The sequence below is a fragment of the Bos indicus genome, chromosome 6 (assembly GCF_029378745.1).
Source record: "Bos indicus isolate NIAB-ARS_2022 breed Sahiwal x Tharparkar chromosome 6, NIAB-ARS_B.indTharparkar_mat_pri_1.0, whole genome shotgun sequence".
Classification (NCBI taxonomy): Eukaryota; Metazoa; Chordata; class Mammalia; order Artiodactyla; family Bovidae; genus Bos; species Bos indicus.
In genome coordinates this window covers 117204458-117211183 of record NC_091765.1, presented here as the reverse complement: position 1 = coordinate 117211183, position 6726 = coordinate 117204458, and the positions used below count along the sequence as shown (strand labels likewise).

General features: G+C 54.1%; 1 long non-coding RNA gene across 2 annotated transcripts; it reads left to right on the top strand.

Moving 5' to 3' along the window:
- Positions 1 to 2: 2 nt before the first annotated feature.
- Positions 3 to 4705, top strand: LOC109560727 (uncharacterized). Of its 2 annotated transcripts, none has more exons than XR_002180983.2 (2): positions 3 to 275; positions 625 to 4705. It is a non-coding gene; the product is annotated as an uncharacterized lncRNA (long non-coding RNA). The 2 variants fall into 2 exon arrangements; XR_002180984.2 differs by having other exon boundaries at positions 3 to 399.
- The last annotated feature ends 2021 nt before the right edge of the window (positions 4706 to 6726 follow it).

Sequence of the window (6726 nt, the reverse complement as noted above, 5' to 3'; positions counted from 1 at the left end):
GCCTCGCCGGCTGGTTGACCGCGGCGCACGCGCGCTGCGTCGTTCCGCGTCTGCGCCCCCGCGGCGGTAGCGCGGGCGTGAGGTGGCCGTGCGGCTGGAGAGGACTCCGCAGGGTCGCCTGGCACCTCCCTCCCGGGCCTCTGGGGACGGGCCCCGCCGGGGAACGGGGGGCGTCGGCGGCCGGGCCTATCCGGCTGAGCCCCCTGCTCGGGCTCGGCCCAGTCCGGGCTGTCGCACGCCACACCAAGAACCCCGGCTTCAGGGCGGCGTCCCTGGTACGCGGGTCCTCCCCGCTGGCCGCTCAGGCGCTTGCTCCCGGGCGGCAGAGACTGCGCACCCCCGACCTTTGTGCCCCGCCTCCCCCTCCCCACAGCTGGTCGTCGGGGGGTCGATGATGAGGTGATGCAAGAAAAGCAGGCTGGGGGCCGTGGGGGTCGGCGGCTCCCGGGGCCCAGGGGTGGCCACCCCAGCAGGTCACCCCCACCGGCCTGCACGTCAGCGCTTCCCGGGGAGGCCCCACCCTGCTCCGCACCCCACCTCCAGCCTTTGCCCCTCTCAGGCCCTCCTCCGCCTGGAAGATCTTTTCAGCCGTCGCCCCTCTCTGTCCGCCTGTCTTGTTCGCAGAGGTCATCCCAGGGCACCACTTGGCGAGGTCCTGCACCTGCAGCAGTGTGCGCCTGTTCTCCGCGGTGCGGGAGTGTGGAACTCCTGATCAAAGCCGGCGCCCCAGTCTTCAGCAGCTGCTGGAATGGCAGTCTCCCCAGGAGGCTCCCCCAACACTCAGCCCTTACTGTCAAGAGGAAATAGCTTGCCAGAGCTGCCAGGTGCTGGGCCAGGTTGGCCGCAGTCCCCACCTCAGGCGGGAGAGGGTGACGCTTGTCAGTGCAGGGCACCTTGAAGATGTCAGAAGTGCCTGTATTGGCCCTGGGCGGTGCGTGCTGTGGCCTTAAATACAGGGTTAATCTAAGCTCACAGATACTTGAAATCCAGGCCCCACCCCGACCCCTCACCCCCTTGCCAACAATCCATAAAGCCGGGTTCCTATCCGTGCCTCAGGATGGGGAGGGGAGAAGGGGGTCACAAGGAAGGATAGTCCTACCCCTTCCCTGCCAACCGAGGGCTAGGCCCGAGCCAGGGCCAGCAGGCCCTCAGAGTTGGACAGGACTGGCTTTTTAACGCCCAAAGGGTAGGAGTATGGCTTGTCTCAGTACTAGGAACTGACATTGGCCCTGAGCTGCCGAGCGCTCTGCCCCAAAGCTGTCCCCCACCTGTTGAGAGGCAGAGGGGGTGAGAGTCAAAGCTGCTCCTTGGTAATGCTTCAGGGTTCCACCTGGCCTGAGACCGGGCGGAGCAGGAGGCAGTGGCCAGCCAATGGGCACGAGAGTCAGTCAGCAGGACTTCAAACAGCAATGCTGCTCCCCTGCACTTGGGATGGCACCCTTGGCCCAGCCGGGTGGAGTGGAAAGGAGAAAACCAAAACGAGGGTCGTCACAGAGGGGTGGGGGCGCCGAGCCTGGGGCCTCCGGGCACCATCTCTGACGCTGTCTGCAAACTGGGCAGGGTACAGTGTTAGAGAAACTTGTTTCTCAACCATCAGTAGCTTTACTGGGTTTCCTGATTGCTATAGAAAGAATGTATGCTCCCTGTAGCCATTTCAAGTCTATAAAAACAAGTACAAACTAACAGAAATCTGGCGTCCTGGTGGCGGCTGGGAACACCCTTAATGCCACATGAAGTCTGCCTTCCTGCCCCGCCTCTCTTCAGGCTACAGTCAGAATGCAGAAGCTGGTGCAGTGAGTTTAAAATGAGCTCTTTCTGCCTTTTGCTTTTTTCTCTTTGGGAGGCTCCCTTTTCCACCCCACACACTGTACATAAACTTTCATAGTCGCTGCACATTTACACAAGTGTCATTTGTGTCAATTTACACCTTTTTACGGAGAAGGCAATGGCACTCCACTCCAGTGCTCTTGCCTGGAAAATCCCATGGACGGAGGAGCCTGGTGGGCTGCAGTCCATGGGGTCGCTGAGGGTCGGACACGACTGAGCGACTTCACTTTGACTTTTCACTTGCATGCCTTGGAGAAGGCAATGGCACCCCACTCCAGTGTTCTTGCCTGGAGAATCCCAGGGACGGGGGAGCCTGGTGGCCTGCAGTCTATGGGGTCGCACAGAGTCGGACACGACTGAAGCGATTTAGCAGCAGCAGCACACCTTTTTACTCAAGTGACAGTTGAGAGAAAACAAGGTGGGATGTCCGGGAAGCACACCTGCTCCACTGGGGGAGGCTAGAGGATCAGGTTAGGAATCGGGTTAAGGAGTCAGGTTAGAGATCACGGGAGGTTAGAGATCAAAATAGGGATCGATCAGAGGTTCAGAATAGAGATCCGCTTAGGGAATCAGGTTAGGGGTCAGAATACCGGAAGAGGACTGTCAGGACTGTGTGCTGTTCGGCCACGCCCCAGGTGAAGGCGGGCAGAACTGGATTGGACCAGGTTGCGGTTTTGCCCAGAGGTGTGATGAAGGGAGAGGGCGGAGTCACGGTGTGTGCAAGACAGGGGCTTTATGTAAGACTTAAGGGAGCTCGAAACTGGGGAGGAGGGGAAGGCTGGAGGAGATGGGGGTGGCTTGGGACAGCGGAAGGTTGCAGGGTCACCGCCTTGTGGGGCCTTTTGAACCTGTAGGGAATTTGAGTCGGGTACCAGGGCAGATGAGCTGGCAAGAGGCCTGCTTATGAATACAGCGGACGGTGGTGGTGGGCGTGGCCTGCACCGGTGAGCCCCGGAGAAGGGCCTGAGGCGAGGCTGGAGGGCACGGCCTTTGGGGAGAGGGCCCAGGTGTGCCTTCCTGCAGCAGGCTGCCACGCACAAGCAGGGTACCCTCTGCTCAGGCGGGATGGTGGCTGTGGGCTGGATATGGGAGGGAACGTGTGTTTGAGTCCCGAGACCCAAGGGTAGAGTGCGTGGGGCCGCAGTCGCACCTGCTGGTTCCCGACAGCGACACCCACCCTGTCCCCACCTCTTCATAGCAAAGCCCTGGGTTTACTGGAAAACCTTTCTACAAATCTTCAAATGCTTTAATTTTAAAGTTTAATTTTACCTCAGCGTGCGTGTAGTGAAGTGTCCAAGTCCCAAGTGTGCAGTCTGAAGCATCTTCCGTCATGCACACACCCGTTGGGCCCCTACGCTAATCAAGGCAGCAGGGCGCCAGCCCTGCAGACACCTCCCCATGCCTGCTCCAACGTCACCCCTTCTCAGAAATAACCTCTGTTATAACTTCAACCTCAAAAATCCCTTCAGCAAACTGCCCTGGTGGTCCAGTGGCTAAGGACTGGCCTGCCGATCCAGAGGGCACAGGTGCAGTCCCTGGTGTGGGAAGATGCCACGCGCCTGCCAATCCAGAGGACACAGGTGCAGTCCCTGGTGTGGGAAGATGCCACGCGCCGCAGGGCAGCTTAGCCCTTGCACCACAACTACGGAGCCTGCGCCCTAGAACCCGCCAGCTGCAGCCCCAGTGCTACAGCTGCTGAACCCAGGCACCCCAGAGCCTGTGCTTTGCAACAAGAAGCCACCCCAGTGAGAAGCCCCCGCGCACCGCAACCAGAGAAAACCCTCGTGCGGCAGTGAAGACCCAGCCCAAACCAACAACAAGAACAAAAAAACCCCGATGTTATAAGAAAGTAACTTTTGCTTGTTCTTTTACTTGATATAAATGGAATCAACTAGTGTGCCTGTTAATACTTAAAAAGAAAATCTAGCTGCTTTCACTTAGCATTTTGTCTATGGAATTCATCAGCATAACAAACTAATGGGTAACGTTAGTTTGCTGTTTTTCATTGTTAGGCAGTGTCCCATTATATGAATATGCCTGCTTAGTCGCTCAGTCGTGTCTGACTCTGCGACCCATGGACTGCAGCCCGCCAGGCTCCTCTGTCCATTGGATTCTCCAGGCAAGAATACTGGAGTGGGTTGCCACTGACTTCTCTGGGGATCTTCCTGACCCACGGATTGAACCTGGGGCTCCTGCATTTCAGGTGGATTCTTTACTGTCTGAGCCACCAGCGAAGCCCGCTTATATGAACATACAGTTGATTTATCAGCGCTGTGGTTGATGGATCCTCCATGTTCGGCCGTTCTAACGAATGACACCGTTAATATTCTCGCGTGTGGCTTTGCTGCACGCACTTAATGCCTCTGATAGAACTTCTGGTCTGAGGCTGTGCTCAAGCTCAGCATTACTAAGTACTGACAGCTGGTTTCCAGAATGTTCCTACCAGCTTACCTGGCCACCAGCGGAGCAGGAGCCCAGGTCCCCAGAGTTCCAGTTACTGTGATGGTAATCACTCTTGAAGGTGGGGGCACAGCGTGGCTCCGTCTTGCATTCCTCTCATGAGTAAGGATCTTGAGGCACTTTTTCATATACGTCTGAGCGTTTGGACCTCTTCTTTGATGGAGTGCCTGTGTAAGGCTGGTTTCTTGTCCATTTCCCCATTGGTCATCTGCCTTTTTCATTCTGGCTTGTGAGAGTTCTTTGTATATTCTAGATATGGGCCCTTAGGTTATATGTATTTCAAACATTTTCTCACTCAGGATTACCTTTTCAACTCCTAATGGTGTCTTATGATGAAGAAAACTTGATTTTAATGCTTTAATTTTTTTTTTTTTTTGGTGACTGCTTTTTGTGATTAAAGAAATCTTTGCTACCCGAAGGTTCTGAAGATATTCTCATGTTTTATTCTAGAAACTTAATTGTTCTTTTTTTTTTAAGAAAAATATTTATTTTTGGCTGTGCTGGATGTTCGTGGTGTTCGGGCTTTCTCTAGTTGTAGAGAATGGGGCCTGCTCTCTAGTTACGGTGTATAGGCTTCTGCTTGCAGTGGCTTCTGGGTGAAGAGCACAGGCTCTCGGGCTGCTCTTGGCTCAGCAGTTGTGGCCACGGGATTAGTTGCCCTGAGGCATGTGGGATCTTCCTGGACCAGGGATCAAACCAGTGTTTCCTGCATTGCCAGGGGAATCCTTAACCCCTAGACCACTGGGGAAGCCCCAATTGTTCTCTTTCACATTTCGGCTTGTGATAATTTGAATGGTGTTTCTTTGTTTTGTGTGTTGCAAGGCAGGGATCAAGGATGATTTTTCCCCTGTGGGTACAGAATGGATCCAGCACCGCTAAATGGAAAAGACCTTCTCCCTTCACCTTCTGTAGGCAGAGTAGTGGTCCCCGAAGACTTCCACATTCCATCCTAATTCTGGGACTTGCAATTATGCTACTTTATACAGAAAAAGGGATTTTGCAGAAAAGGGGATTATGTGAAGGATCTTCAGATGGGAGTTTCCTCTGGATTATTCCACTGGGCCCAGTGTAACCATCAGCTTTCTTAGAAATGCAAGAGAGAGACAGAAGTGAGGGGGCAGGGCGGCCTGACCACAAAGGAGGAGACCGGGGTGATGGGTGTGAGGGCTTTCAGGCAGCCAGTGCCTGCTTCAGTGGGGAAAGTAGGGCCTTGAGCCAGGGAAGTGAGCAGCCTCTCGAAGCTGGAAAGACAAGGAAATGAATCCTCTCCTAGCCGCCCCCACCCCAAAGGAATGACGACACTTGATTTTACCACAGTGAGACTTGTGTCAGACTTCTGGCCTACAGAACTTTACGATGATAAATTTGGGTGGTTTTAAGCCACTGAGTTTTAAAGAATTCGTTACAGAAGCAAATAACTAACCTATCCCACTGAACTGCAGGGGTGATTTTGTCGTAAATTAGGTGGCCACTGGCTTGCTCTTCAAGCTTACTCTGGATGTTCCTGATGCGGCAGAAGTCCCTCGCTGCAGTACAGTAACATGGTCCCTCTGACAACTGACAGATTCTCCCCTGCGCTTAGGGCAAGATCTTTTCCTGACTGAAGGTCGAAAGTGTATTCACTTATATCCCCTACCAAAAGATTTGAACATTTCCTTTTCCTGTTTAAGATGTTGATCCATTTAGTTTCCAAGCATTCTTGCATGTAGTGTGAGGTATAAGCCCAGCTTCATTTTTTTCACCTTAACGATAATTTATTTTCCCAGGCTTCCTTATTGTTTTAAAATTGTATTTATTTATTTATTTTGGCTCTGCTGGGCTTTTTCCCTAGTTTCAGGGGTGGGGCTACTCTCCAGTTGCGATTCATGGACTTCTCCTGGTGGCTTTTCTTGTTGGGGAGCAGGGGCTCTAGGGCACACCGGCTTCGGGAGTTGCTCTGTGGCGTGTGGTATGCTCCCAGATCAGGGATTGAACCTGCACCTCCTGCGCTGGCAGGTGGGTTCCTTACCACAGAGCCGCCAGGGAAGGCCCCAGGCCTCCTTACTGAATGGTCTCTTTTCGCCCAGTCTGCCACGGCCCTCTGCCACGTGTCCAAGTTCCATCTGTCCTTGTCATTCCTCGGTCAGCTGTTCCCTGTACCGCCACCTCACTCCTGGTGGGTCCCCCTCAGAGGCACAGCCACCCAGAGGCTAAGGAGTCCCCTACGTGAGACTCAGACAAGTCATTGTTTTCACAGTGCTCTTTTCTTTTTTGGACAGACTTGGTAAAAGAGTGACATTTGGACTGCCGTTGTTCACGACCAGTGTGTCTCTTTCCAAAGTATTTATCTGGTTGTGCTGGGCCTTTAGTTGCAGCATGAGGGATCTTTGTTAGTTGTGGGATCTAGTGCCCTGACCAGGGATCGAACCCCGGCCCCCTGCATTGGGAGAACCGACTCTC